The sequence below is a fragment of the Chiloscyllium punctatum genome, unplaced genomic scaffold, assembly GCF_047496795.1.
Source record: "Chiloscyllium punctatum isolate Juve2018m unplaced genomic scaffold, sChiPun1.3 scaffold_289, whole genome shotgun sequence".
NCBI classification, from domain to species: domain Eukaryota; kingdom Metazoa; phylum Chordata; class Chondrichthyes; order Orectolobiformes; family Hemiscylliidae; genus Chiloscyllium; species Chiloscyllium punctatum.
The window spans coordinates 55001-70000 of record NW_027310023.1 but is presented as its reverse complement, the minus strand read 5'-3'; positions in this window follow the sequence as shown (position 1 = coordinate 70000).

Here is a 15000-nt window from a genome sequence, read left to right as displayed (position 1 = left end):
GGTGGCAGAGGAGGACCAGACTATTCACAGATAGCGGCCCAACGACTCCCAGAGCCGGTCGTGCGGCGCGCGAGGTCTGCTCTCTTCACAAGAGGCTTTATTAGGGAGTGCTAAGGCAAGGTTCTGTGCCCTCCACCCTCATCGCAACACCCATGGGAGCCTCCGGTCGTCAATAGACCGCCGCACCGGCCTCTGACTGACTCTCAGAATGGACGGAAAGAGCCGGGTAAGCCTTTCAAAAGATTCGACCACGTGCCGAAAACTTTAGACTTCCGTGAGCTCTCCGGCTTGCACCGAGACCCGAAGTCGACGTGCTAAGCACCACGGGACCCCTTTCGCCTGCAGGTCCCGAGCCGCCTTTATTTGCTGTTACGAGCATCGTGTGCCCCATACCTGCGTGACAAGCACCGCAGGGCGGCAGAGCCATCGCACTTGGCCGGGTGGCAGAGGAGGACCCGACTATTCACAGATAGCGGCCCAACGACTCCCAGAGCCGGTCGTGCGGCGCGCGAGGTCTGCTCTCTTCACAAGAGGCTTTATTAGGGAGTGCTAAGGCAAGGTTCTGTGCCCTCCACCCTCATCGCAACACCCATGGGAGCCTCCGGTCGTCAATAGACCGCCGCACCGGCCTCTGACTGACTCTCAGAATGGACGGAAAGAGCCGGGTAAGCCTTTCAAAAGATTCGACCACGTGCCGAAAACTTTAGACTTCCGTGAGCTCTCCGGCTTGCACCGAGACCCGAAGTCGACGTGCGAAGCACCACGGGACCCCTTTCGCCTGCAGGTCCCGAGCCGCCTTTATTTGCTGTTACGAGCATCGTGTGCCCCATACCTGCGTGACGAGCACCGCAGGGCGGCAGAGCCATCGCACTTGGCCGGGTGGCAGAGGAGGACCAGACTATTCACAGATAGCGGCCCAACGACTCCCAGAGCCGGTCGTGCGGCGCGCGAGGTCTGCTCTCTTCACAAGAGGCTTTATTAGGGAGTGCTAAGGCAAGGTTCTGTGCCCTCCACCCTCATCGCAACACCCATGGGAGCCTCCGGTCGTCAATAGACCGCCGCACCGGCCTCTGACTGACTCTCAGAATGGACGGAAAGAGCCGGGTAAGCCTTTCAAAAGATTCGACCACGTGCCGAAAACTTTAGACTTCCGTGAGCTCTCCGGCTTGCACCGAGACCCGAAGTCGACGTGCTAAGCACCACGGGACCCCTTTCGCCTGCAGGTCCCGAGCCGCCTTTATTTGCTGTTACGAGCATCGTGTGCCCCATACCTGCGTGACGAGCACCGCAGGGCGGCAGAGCCATCGCACTTGGCCGGGTGGCAGAGGAGGACCAGACTATTCACAGATAGCGGCCCAACGACTCCCAGAGCCGGTCGTGCGGCGCGCGAGGTCTGCTCTCTTCACAAGAGGCTTTATTAGGGAGTGCTAAGGCAAGGTTCTGTGCCCTCCACCCTCATCGCAACACCCATGGGAGCCTCCGGTCGTCAATAGACCGCCGCACCGGCCTCTGACTGACTCTCAGAATGGACGGAAAGAGCCGGGTAAGCCTTTCAAAAGATTCGACCACGTGCCGAAAACTTTAGACTTCCGTGAGCTCTCCGGCTTGCACCGAGACCCGAAGTCGACGTGCTAAGCACCACGGGACCCCTTTCGCCTGCAGGTCCCGAGCCGCCTTTATTTGCTGTTACGAGCATCGTGTGCCCCATACCTGCGTGACGAGCACCGCAGGGCGGCAGAGCCATCGCACTTGGCCGGGTGGCAGAGGAGGACCAGACTATTCACAGATAGCGGCCCAACGACTCCCAGAGCCGGTCGTGCGGCGCGCGAGGTCTGCTCTCATCACAAGAGGCTTTAGGGAGTGCTCAGGCAAGGGTCAGCCCGCAGCCTTCCTGGCAACACCCAGGGGAACCAGGCCACTCGCGTCTCTCGCCTTCATTTTCGACACGAGCGCCTGCGGAGGGCCACCACCCCCTCCGATTGTCAAGAGACCTCCGCACCGGCCTCTGACTTACTCTCAGAATGGACGGAAAGAGCCGGGTAAGCCTTTGAAAAGATTCGACCACGTGCCGAAAACTTTAGACTTCCGTGAGCTCTCCGGCTTGCACCGAGACCCGAAGTCGACGTGCTTAGCACCACGGGACCCCTTTCGCCTGCAGGTCCCGAGCCGCCTTTTATTTTTGTTACGAGTATCGTGTTCCCCAAACCTGGGTGACGAGCACCGCAGGGCGGCAGAGCCATCGCGCTTGTCCGGGTGGCAGAGGAGGACCAGACTATTCACAAATAGCGGCCCAACGACTCCCAGAGCCGGTCGTGCGGCAGGCGAGGTCTGCTCTCATCACAAGAGGCTTTAGGGAGTGCTCAGGCAACGGTCAGCCCGCAGCCTTCTTGGCAACACCCAAGGGAACCAGGCCACTCGCGTCTCTCGCCTTCATTTTGGACACGAGCGCCTGTGGAGGGACGGCCGGAGTCAACGTGGGGTTTGCCCGCCCTCCAATAGTGTCAAAAGACCGCCGCACAAGTCTCTGACTGACTCTTAGAACAGACAGAAAGAGTTTGTCAAATCTGTCAAAAAATTGACAAAGTGTCAAAAATTCGACTTCCAAGAGCTCTCCGGCATGCACTCATACCTGTCATTAAAGTGCTATGCCCGTGGAACCGTTTTTCGGATGCCTTTCAGAACGGTCCCGCGCCGCCATTTTGTTCTAAAAATCGTGTTCCCATATATCTCCGGGTACCCCGCCAACCTCACTGCGGAAAAACTACAAGTGGCACTGAATGGGTCTGAATTCCAAATTTGACTGCATCGGTCTGGAACTCGGTCCGGTCAAAACCGTTTGGATTTTTCTCGGTCCGGACTTCCGCGACAGACAAAGTTAAAGTTTTCGGGCTGCAGGCACAAAACGACAGCTGGCCATTTGCCGGGCTCAATTCACCCAATTCCTCCGGCACTTCGGAGCACATGTTCGGTGTAAGTTTGCGAATCTTTCCCGATGCTGCAGCATTTTCCTCCGCTGACACTTAGAATATTTTTCACACTTTGCTGAAAATTTTTCTAAGTGTTTTTTTCCAAGTTTTCCTGGTTACTGATTTCTTCTTTTTAAACATTTTTCTAAGTTTTTCTGGTTACTGATTTCTTCTTTTTAAACATTTTTCGCAGTTTGTCTGGTTACTGATTTCTTCTTTTTAAACATTTTTCGCCGTTTTTCTGGTTACTGATTTCTTCTTTTTAAACATTTTTCGCCGTTTTTCTGGTTACTGATTTCTTCTTTTTAAACATTTTTCTAAGTTTTTCTGGTTACTCATTTCTTCTTTTTAAACATTTTTCTAAGTTTTTCTGGTTACTGATTTCTTCTTTTTAAACATTTTTCTAAGTTTTTCTGGTTACTGATTTCTTCTTTTTAAACATTTTTCTAAGTTTTTCTGGTTACTCACTTCTTCTTTTTAAACATTTTTCTAAGTTTTTCTGGTTACTGATTTCTTCTTTTTAAACATTTTTCGCCGTTTTTCTGGTTACTGATTTCTTCTTTTTAAACATTTTTCTAAGTTTTTCTGGTTACTCATTTCTTCTTTTTAAACATTTTTCTAAGTTTTTCTGGTTACTGATTTCTTCTTTTTAAACATTTTTCTAAGTTTTTCTGGTTACTCATTTCTTCTTTTTAAACATTTTTCTAAGTTTTCCTGGTTACTCACTTCTTCTTTTTAAACATTTTTCTAAGTTTTTCTGGTTACTGATTTCTTCTTTTTAAACATTTTTCTAAGTTTTTCTGGTTACTCATTTCTTCTTTTTAAACATTTTTCTAAGTTTTTCTGGTTACTGACTTCTTCTTTTTAAACATTTTTCGCAGTTTGTCTGGTTACTGATTTCTTCTTTTTAAACATTTTTCGCCGTTTTTCTGGTTACTGATTTCTTCTTTTTAAACATTTTTCTAAGTTTTTCTGGTTACTGATTTCTTCTTTTTAAACATTTTTCGCAGTTTTTCTGGTTACTGATTTCTTCTTTTTAAACATTTTTCTAAGTTTTTCTGGTTACTGATTTCTTCTTTTTAAACATTTTTCTAAGTTTTTCTGGTTACTCACTTCTTCTTTTTAAACATTTTTCTAAGTTTTCCTGGTTACTGATTTCTTCTTTTTAAACATTTTTCGCAGTTTTTCTGGTTACTGATTTCTTCTTTTTAAACATTTTTCTAAGTTTTTCTGGTTACTGATTTCTTCTTTTTAAACATTTTTCTAAGTTTTTCTGGTTACTCACTTCTTCTTTTTAAACATTTTTCTAAGTTTTCCTGGTTACTGATTTCTTCTTTTTAAACATTTTTCGCAGTTTGTCTGGTTACTGATTTCTTCTTTTTAAACATTTTTCGCAGTTTTTCTGGTTACTGATTTCTTCTTTTTAAACATTTTTCTAAGTTTTTCTGGTTACTGATTTCTTCTTTTTAAACATTTTTCTAAGTTTTTCTGGTTACTGATTTCTTCTTTTTAAACATTTTTCTAAGTTTTTCTGGTTACTCACTTCTTCTTTTTAAACATTTTTCTAAGTTTTTCTGGTTACTCACTTCTTCTTTTGAAACATTTTTCTAAGTTTTTCTGGTTACTGATTTCTTCTTTTTAAACATTTTTCGCAGTTTGTCTGGTTACTGATTTCTTCTTTTTAAACATTTTTCGCCGTTTTTCTGGTTACTGATTTCTTCTTTTTAAACATTTTTCTAAGTTTTTCTGGTTACTCACTTCTTCTTTTTAAACATTTTTCTAAGTTTTTCTGGTTACTGATTTCTTCTTTTTAAACATTTTTCGCAGTTTTTCTGGTTACTGATTTCTTCTTTTTAAACATTTTTCTAAGTTTTTCTGGTTACTGATTTCTTCTTTTTAAACATTTTTCTAAGTTTTTCTGGTTACTCACTTCTTCTTTTTAAACATTTTTCTAAGTTTTCCTGGTTACTGATTTCTTCTTTTTAAACATTTTTCGCAGTTTGTCTGGTTACTGATTTCTTCTTTTTAAACATTTTTCGCAGTTTTTCTGGTTACTGATTTCTTCTTTTTAAACATTTTTCTAAGTTTTTCTGGTTACTGATTTCTTCTTTTTAAACATTTTTCTAAGTTTTTCTGGTTACTCACTTCTTCTTTTTAAACATTTTTCGCAGTTTGTCTGGTTACTGATTTCTTCTTTTTAAACATTTTTCTAAGTTTTTCTGGTTACTGATTTCTTCTTTTTAAACATTTTTCGCAGTTTGTCTGGTTACTGATTTCTTCTTTTTAAACATTTTTCGCAGTTTTTCTGGTTACTGATTTCTTCTTTTTAAACATTTTTCTAAGTTTTTCTGGTTACTCACTTCTTCTTTTATAACATTTTTCTAAGTTTTCCTGGTTACTGATTTCTTCTTTTTAAACATTTTTCTAAGTTTTCCTGGTTACTGATTTCTTCTTTTTAAACATTTTTCTAAGTTTTTCTGGTTACTCATTTCTTCTTTTTAAACATTTTTCGCAGTTTTTCTGGTTACTGATTTCTTCTTTTTAAACATTTTCCTAAGTTTTCCTGGTTACTGATTTCTTCTTTTTAAACATTTTTCTAAGTTTTCCTGGTTACTCATTTCTTCTTTTTGATCATTTTTCTAAGTTTTCCTGGTTACTGATTTCTTCGTTTTGAACATTTTTCTAAGTTTTCCTGGTTACTCACTTCTTCTTTTCAAACATTTTTCTTCGTTTTTCTGTTTACTCATTTAGCACTTTCAGGCACTTTCCGATCATTTCCTCGTTCCCGATTTCACCCTTTAAAACGCTTTCGGGCATTTCCCTAAGTTTTGCGGTTCACTCGTTTGGGACTCACTGACACCTTCTCTAGCTTCCCTGCTCACTTTTTTCGTACTGTTGAGAAAATTCGAACCCTTTCCTTAACTATGCCGGTTACTGACTTCACCGCTTCAGACCCTTGTCCCCGTAATGAAAGATACCATTTCCCACCGTGGGAAATGCACGAAAATCGGACTGAACACGGGGGAGGCTCCCCCCTCGAAGGCGAGACCGTCGGCAGAACCGCCGGGTCAAACCCGGCTGAGCTACCCGGCTTACAAGTCTCAAAGTCGGTATGAGCAGTCACGTCCACCCCCATTCCCTTTTGGACCACTTCCCACGGTTCCAAATGCATGAAAATCGGCCTGTACACGGGGGAGGCACCCGCCTCGAAGACGAGACCGTCGGCAGAACCGCCGGGTCAAACCCGGCTGAGCTACCCGGCTCGGAAGCGCCAAAGTCGGGTTGAGCAGTCACATTCACTCCCATCCCCTTTTGGGCAACTTCCCACGGTTGGAAATGCATGGAAATCGGACTGAACACGGGGGAGGCTCCCCCCTCGAAGGCGAGACCGTCGGCAGAACCGCCGGATCAAACCCGGCTGAGCTACCCGGCTTACAAGTCTCAAAGTCGGTATGAGCAGACACGTCCACCCCCATTCCCTTTTGGACCACTTCCCACGGTTCGAAATGCATGAAAATCGGCCTGTATACGGGGGAGGCACCCGCCTCGAAGACGAGACCGTCGGCAGAACCGCCGGGTCAAACCCGGCTGAGCTACCCGGCTCGGAAGCGCCAAAGTCGGGTTGAGCAGTCACATTCACTCCCATCCCCTTTTGGGCAACTTCCCACGGTTGGAAATGCATGGAAATCGGACTGAACACGGGGGAGGCTCCCCCCTCGAAGGCGAGACCGTCGGCAGAACCGCCGGATCAAACCCGGCTGAGCTACCCGGCTTACAAGTCTCAAAGTCGGTATGAGCAGACACGTCCACCCCCATTCCCTTTTGGACCACTTCCCACGGTTCGAAATGCATGAAAATCGGCCTGTATACGGGGGAGGCACCCGCCTCGAAGACGAGACCGTCGGCAGAACCGCCGGGTCAAACCCGGCCGGGCTACCCGGGTTAGAAGCCCTAGAGTCGGGTTGAGCAGTCACAATCACTCCCATCCCCTTTTGAACCTGTTCCCACCGTTGGAAATGCACGAAAATCGGCCTGTACACGGGGGAGGCTCCCCCCTCGAAGGCGAGACCGTCGGCAGAACCGCCGGGTCAAACCCGGCTGAGCTACCCGGCTTACAAGTCTCGAAGTCGGGTTGAGCAGTCACATTCACTCCCATCGACTTTTGGGCAACTTCCCACCGTTGCAAATGCATGAAAATCGGCCTGTACACGGGGGAGGCACCCGCCTCGAAGTCGAGACCGTCGGCAGAACCGCCGGGTCCAACCCGGCTGAGCTACCCGGCTTACAAGTCTCAAAGCCGGGTTGGGCAGTCACGTTCACCCCCATTCCCTTTTGGATCACTTCCCACGGTTCGAAATGCACGAAAACCGGCCTGTACACGGGGGAGGGTCCGCCCTCGAAGGCGAGACCGTCGGCAGAACCGCCGGGTCAAACCTGGCTGAGCTACCCGGCTTACAAGTCTCAAAGTCGGGTTGAGCAGTCACGTTCACTCCCATCGACTTTTAGACCACTTCCCACGGTTCGAAATGCACGAAAATCGGCCTGTACACGGGGGAGGCACCCGCCTCGAAGACGAGACCGTCGGCAGAACCGCCGGGTCAAACCCGGCCGAGCTACCCGGCTTAAAAGTCTCAAAGTCGGTATGAGCAGTCACATTCACCCCCATTCCCTTTTGGACCACTTCCCACGGTTGGAAATGCATGAAAATCGGCCTGGACACGGGGGAGGCTCCCCCCTCGATGACGAGACCGTCGGCAGAACCGCCGGAACAAACCCGGCTGAGCTACCCGGCTTACAAGTCTCAAAGTCGGTATGAGCAGACACGTCCACCCCCATTCCCTTTTGGACCACTTCCCACCGTTGGAAATGCACGAAAATCGGCCTGTACACGGGGGAGGCACCGGCCTCGAAGACGAGACCGTCGGCAGAACCGCCGGGTCAAACCCGGCTGAGCTACCCGGCTTACAAGTCTCAAAGTCGGGTTGAGCAGTCACATTCACTCCCATCGACTTTTGGGCAACTTCCCACGGTTCGAAATGCACAAGATTCGGCCTGAACACGGGGGACGCTCCCCCCTCGAAGGCGAGACCGTCGGCAGACCCGCCGGGTCAAACCCGGCTGAGCTACCCGGCTCGGAAGCGCCAAAGTCGGTATGAGCAGTCACGTTCACTCCCATCCCCTTTTGGACCGCTTCCCACGGTACGAAATGCATGAAAATCGGCCTGTACACGGGGGAGGCACCCGCCTCGAAGACGAGACCGTCGGCAGAACCGCCGGGTCAAACCCGGCTGAGCTACCCGGCTTACAAGTCTCAAAGTCGGGTTGAGCAGTCACATTCACTCCCATCGACTTTTGGGCAACTTCCCACGGTTCGAAATGCACAAAATTCGGCCTGAACACGGGGGACGCTCCCCCCTCGAAGGCGAGACCGTCGGCAGAACCGCCGGGTCAAACCCGGCTGAGCTACCCGGCTTAAAAGTCTCAAAGTCGGTATGAGCAGTCACATTCACCCCCATTCCCTTTTGGACCACTTCCCACGGTTGGAAATGCATGAAAATCGGCCTGGACACGGGGGAGGCTCCCCCCTCGATGACGAGACCGTCGGCAGAACCGCCGGAACAAACCCGGCTGAGCTACCCGGCTTACAAGTCTCAAAGTCGGTATGAGCAGACACGTCCACCCCCATTCCCTTTTGGACCACTTCCCACCGTTGGAAATGCACGAAAATCGGCCTGTACACGGGGGAGGCACCGGCCTCGAAGACGAGACCGTCGGCAGAACCGCCGGGTCAAACCCGGCTGAGCTACCCGGCTTACAAGTCTCAAAGTCGGGTTGAGCAGTCACATTCACTCCCATCGACTTTTGGGCAACTTCCCACGGTTCGAAATGCACAAGATTCGGCCTGAACACGGGGGACGCTCCCCCCTCGAAGGCGAGACCGTCGGCAGACCCGCCGGGTCAAACCCGGCTGAGCTACCCGGCTCGGAAGCGCCAAAGTCGGTATGAGCAGTCACGTTCACTCCCATCCCCTTTTGGACCGCTTCCCACGGTACGAAATGCATGAAAATCGGCCTGTACACGGGGGAGGCACCCGCCTCGAAGACGAGACCGTCGGCAGAACCGCCGGGTCAAACCCGGCTGAGCTACCCGGCTTACAAGTCTCAAAGTCGGGTTGAGCAGTCACATTCACTCCCATCGACTTTTGGGCAACTTCCCACGGTTCGAAATGCACAAAATTCGGCCTGAACACGGGGGACGCTCCCCCCTCGAAGGCGAGACCGTCGGCAGAACCGCCGGGTCAAACCCGGCTGAGCTACCCGGCTTAAAAGTCTCAAAGTCGGTATGAGCAGTCACATTCACCCCCATTCCCTTTTGGACCACTTCCCACGGTTGGAAATGCATGAAAATCGGCCTGGACACGGGGGAGGCTCCCCCCTCGATGACGAGACCGTCGGCAGAACCGCCGGAACAAACCCGGCTGAGCTACCCGGCTTACAAGTCTCAAAGTCGGTATGAGCAGACACGTCCACCCCCATTCCCTTTTGGACCACTTCCCACCGTTGGAAATGCACGAAAATCGGCCTGTACACGGGGGAGGCACCGGCCTCGAAGACGAGACCGTCGGCAGAACCGCCGGATCAAACCCGGCCGAGCTACCCGGGTTAGAAGCCTCAGAGTCGGGTTGAGCAGTCACGTCCACCCCCATTCCCTTTTGGACCACTTCCCACGGTTCGAAATGCACGAAAATCGGCCTGTACACGGGGGAGGGAGCCGCCTCGAAGACGAGACCGTCGGCAGAACCGCCGGTTCAAACCCGGCTGAGCTACCAGGCTCGGAAGCGCCAAAGTCGGGTTGAGCAGTCACATTCACTCCCATCCCCTTTTGGGCAACTTCCCACCGTTGCAAATGCATGAAAATCGGCCTGTACACGGGGGAGGGAGCCGCCTCGAAGACGAGACCGTCGGCAGAACCGCCGGATCAAACCCGGCTGAGCTACCAGGCTCGGAAGCGCCAAAGTCGGTATGAGCAGTCACATTCACTCCCATCCCCTTTTGGGCCACTTCCCACGGTTCGAAATGCACGAAAATCGGACTGAACACGGGGGAGGCTCCCCCCTCCAAAACGAGACCATCGGCAGAATCGACGGGTCAAACCCGGCCGAGCTACCCGGGTTAGAAGCCTCAAAGTCGGGTTGAGCAGTCACGTCCACCCCCATCCCCTTTTGGACCACTTCCCACGGTTCGAAATGCACGAAAATCGGCCTGTACACGGGGGAGGCACCCGCCTCGAAGACGAGACCGTCGGCAGACCCGCCGGATCAAACCCGGCCGAGCTACACGGCTTACAAGTCTCAATGTCGGTATGAGCAGTCACGTCCACCCCTATTCCCTTTTGGACCACTTCCCACGGTACGAAATGCATGAAAATCGGCCTGTACACGGGGGAGGCACCCGCCTCGAAGACGAGACCGTCGGCAGAACCGCCGGGTCAAACCCGGCTGAGCTACCCGGCTCGGAAGCGCCAAAGTCGGGTTGAGCAGTCACATTCACTCCCATCGACTTTTGGGCAACTTCCCACGGTTCGAAATGCACAAAATTCGGCCTGAACACGGGGGACGCTCCCCCCTCGAAGGCGAGACCGTCGGCAGAACCGCCGGGTCAAACCCGGCTGAGCTACCCGGGTCGGAAGCGCCAAGGTCGGTATGAGCAGTCACATTCACTCCCATCCCCTTTTGGACCGCTTCCCACGGTTTGAAATGCACGAAAATCGGCCTGTACACGGGGGAGGCTCCGCCCTCGAAGGCGAGACCGACGGCAGAACCGCCGGGTCAAACCCGGCCGGGCTACCCGGGTTAGAAGCCTCAGAGTCGGGTTGAGCAGTCACATTCACCCCCATCCCCTTTTGAACCTCTTCCCACCGTTGGAAATGCACGAAAATCGGCCTGTACACGGGGGAGGCGCCCCTCTCGAAGGCGAGACCGACGGCAGAACCGCCGGGTCAAACCCGGCCGAGCTACCCGGGTTAGAAGCCTCAGAGTCGGGTTGAGCAGTCACATTCACCCCCATTCCCTTTTGGACCACTTCCCACGGTACGAAATGCATGAAAATCGGCCTGTACACGGGGGAGGCACCCGCCTCGAAGACGAGACCGTCGGCAGAACCGCCGGGTCAAACCCGGCTGAGCTACCCGGGTCGGAAGCGCCAAGGTCGGTATGAGCAGTCACATTCACTCCCATCCCCTTTTGGACCGCTTCCCACGGTTTGAAATGCACGAAAATCGGCCTGTACACGGGGGAGGCTCCGCCCTCGAAGGCGAGACCGACGGCAGAACCGCCGGGTCAAACCCGGCCGGGCTACCCGGGTTAGAAGCCTCAGAGTCGGGTTGAGCAGTCACATTCACCCCCATCCCCTTTTGAACCTCTTCCCACCGTTGGAAATGCACGAAAATCGGCCTGTACACGGGGGAGGCCCCCCTCTCGAAGACGAGACCGTCGGCAGACCCGCCGGATCAAACCCGGCCGAGCTACACGGCTTACAAGTCTCGATGTCGGTATGAGCAGTCACGTCCACCCCCATTCCCTTTTGGACCACTTCCCACGGTACGAAATGCATGAAAATCGGCCTGTACACGGGGGAGGCACCCGCCTCGAAGACGAGACCGTCGGCAGAACCGCCGGGTCAAACCCGGCTGAGCTACCCGGCTCGGAAGCGCCAAAGTCGGGTTGAGCAGTCACATTCACTCCCATCCCCTTTTGGGCCACTTCCCACGGTTCGAAATGCATGAAAATCGGCCTGTACACGGGGGACGCTCCCCCCTCGAAGGCGAGGCCGTCGGCAGAACCGCCGGGTCAAACCCGGCTGAGCTACCCGGGTTAGATGCCTCAAAGTCGGGTTGAGCAGTCACATTCACCCCCATCCCCTTTCGGCCCCCTTCCCACGGTTGGAAATGCATGAAAATCGGCCTGTACACGGTGGGCGCTCCCCCCTCGAAGGTGAGACCTTCGGCAGAACCGCCGGGTCAAATCCTGCCGAGCTACCCGCGTTAGAGGTCTCAATGTCGGCTTCAGCAGTCACATTCAATCCCATTCCCGTTTGGACCTCTTCCCGCCGATGGAAATGCACAAAATTCGGCCTGAACACGCGGGACGCTCCCCCCTCGAAGGCGAGACCGTCGCCAGAACCGCCGGGTCAAATCCGGCTGAGCTACCCGCGTTACAGGTCTCAAAGTCGGGTTGAGCAGTCACGTTCACCCCCATCCCCTTTCGGACCCCTTCCCACGGTTGGAAATGCATGAAAATCGGCCTGTACACGGTGGGCGCTCCCCCCTCGAAGGTGAGACCTTCGGCAGAACCGCCGGGTCAAATCCGGCCGAGCTACCCGCGTTAGAGGTCTCAATGTCGGCTTCAGCAGTCACATTCAATCCCATTCCCGTTTGGACCTCTTCCCGCCGATGGAAATGCACAAAATTCGGCCTGAACACGCGGGAGGCTCCCCCCTCGAAGGTGAGACCTTCGGCAGAACCGCCGGGTCAAATCCGGCCGAGCTACCCGCGTTAGAGGTCTCAATGTCGGCTTCAGCAGTCACATTCAATCCCATTCCCGTTTGGACCTCTTCCCGCCGATGGAAATGCACAAAATTCGGCCTGAACACGCGGGACGCTCCCCCCTCGAAGGCGAGACCGTCGCCAGAACCGCCGGGTCAAATCCGGCCGAGCTACCCGCGTTAGAGGTCTCAATGTCGGCTTCAGCAGTCACATTCAATCCCATTCCCTTTTGGAACACTTCCCGCCGTTAACAATGCACGATATTCGGCCTGAACACGCGGGACGCTCCCCCCTCGAAGGTGAGACCTTCGGCAGAACCGCCGGGTCAAATCCTGCCGAGCTACCCGCGTTAGAGGTCTCAATGTCGGCTTCAGCAGTCACATTCAATCCCATTCCCGTTTGGACCTCTTCCCGCCGATGGAAATGCACAAAATTCGGCCTGAACACGCGGGGCGCTCCCCCCTCGAAGGCGAGACCGTCGCCAGAACCGCCGGGTCAAATCCGGCTGAGCTACCCGCGTTACAGGTCTCAAAGTCGGCTTCAGCAGTCACATTCAATCCCATTCCCTTTTGGAACACTTCCCGCCGTTAACAATGCACGATATTCGGACTGAACACGGGGGCCGGTCCGCCCTCGAAGTCAACACCGTCCGCAGAACCGCCGGGGCAAATCCGGCTGAGCTACCCCGCCCCCGAACACTCAAAGTCCCTCTGAAGCCTTGCATTCGCCTCCTTGGAAAATTGACGTCAAACATTACCAAAATCGGGGGCACGAGCACTAAAGCTAAGTCTCACCCTTTCCCTATCCCTAACCAGGAACCGAACGCCCACCCTCAGCCTCACACCAACGCCGGTGCCACTCCAGACAGACACACCCTTCAAAACCACACCCATCCGGCCATGCAACTCAAAAAGGGTCCAAATTCAGAAACACCCCCTTCAAAAGGCACTCCATCCTCGGCCACACCACCGGGACATGCTCCCCTCGGCGATAATTAAGCCCCCACCACTATTTGAAGCCAACCGCAGCCGCAACTCGAACGGAGAAATCAGTAACCAATTCAAAAATGCGCTTGGTTACTGATTTCTACTGAGCCGAAAAAATTCTAAGTGTCGGTGGTTACTGATTTATACCAACCCGAAAATATTCTAAGTGTCGGTGGTTACTGATTTATACCAACCCGAAAAAATTCTAAGTGTCAGTGGTTACTGATTTATACCAACTCGAAAAAATTCTAAGTGTCAGTGGTTACTGATTTATACCAACCCGAAAATATTCTAAGTGTCAGTGGTTACTGATTTGTACCGACCCGAAAATATTCTAAGTGTCAGTGGTTACTGATTTATACCAACCCGAAAAAATTCTAAGTGTCAGTGGTTACTGATTTATACCAAGTCGAAAAAATTCTAAGTGTCAGTGGTTACTGATTTATACCAACCCGAAAATATTCTAAGTGTCAGTGGTTACTGATTTATACCAACTCGAAAAAATTCTAAGTGTCAGTGGTTACTGATTTATACCGACCCGAAAAAATTCTAAGTGTCAGTGGTTACTGATTTATACCAACTCGAAAATATTCTAAGTGTCGGTGGTTACTGATTTATACCAACCCGAAAAAATTCTAAGTGTCAGTGGTTACTGATTTATACCAACTCGAAAAAATTCTAAGTGTCGGTGGTTACTGATTTATACCAACTCGAAAATATTCTAAGTGTCGGTGGTTACTGATTTATACCAACCCGAAAATATTCTAAGTGTCAGTGGTTACTGATTTATACCAACTCGAAAAAATTCTAAGTGTCAGTGGTTACTGATTTATACCAACTCGAAAATATTCTAAGTGTCGGTGGTTACTGATTTATACCAACCCGAAAATATTCTAAGTGTCAGTGGTTACTGATTTATACCAACTCGAAAAAATTCTAAGTGTCAGTGGTTACTGATTTATACCAACTCGAAAATATTCTAAGTGTCGGTGGTTACTGATTTATACCAACCCGAAAATATTCTAAGTGTCAGTGGTTACTGATTTGTACCGACCCGAAAAAATTCTAAGTGTCAGTGGTTACTGATTTATACCAACCCGAAAATATTCTAAGTGTCGGTGGTTACTGATTTATACCAACCCGAAAATATTCTAAGTGTCAGTGGTTACTGATTTATACCAACTCGAAAAAATTCTAAGTGTCAGTGGTTACTGATTTATACCAACTCGAAAATATTCTAAGTGTCAGTGGTTACTGATTTGTACCAACCCGAAAATATTCTAAGTGTCGGTGGTTACTGATTTATACCAACCCGAAAATATTCTAAGTGTCAGTGGTTACTGATTTATACCAACTCGAAAATATTCTAAGTGTCGGTGGTTACTGATTTATACCAACCCGAAAATATTCTAAGTGTCAGTGGTTACTGATTTGTACCGACCCGAAAAAATTCTAAGTGTCAGTGGTTACTGATTTATACCAAGTCGAAAATATTCTAAGTGTCG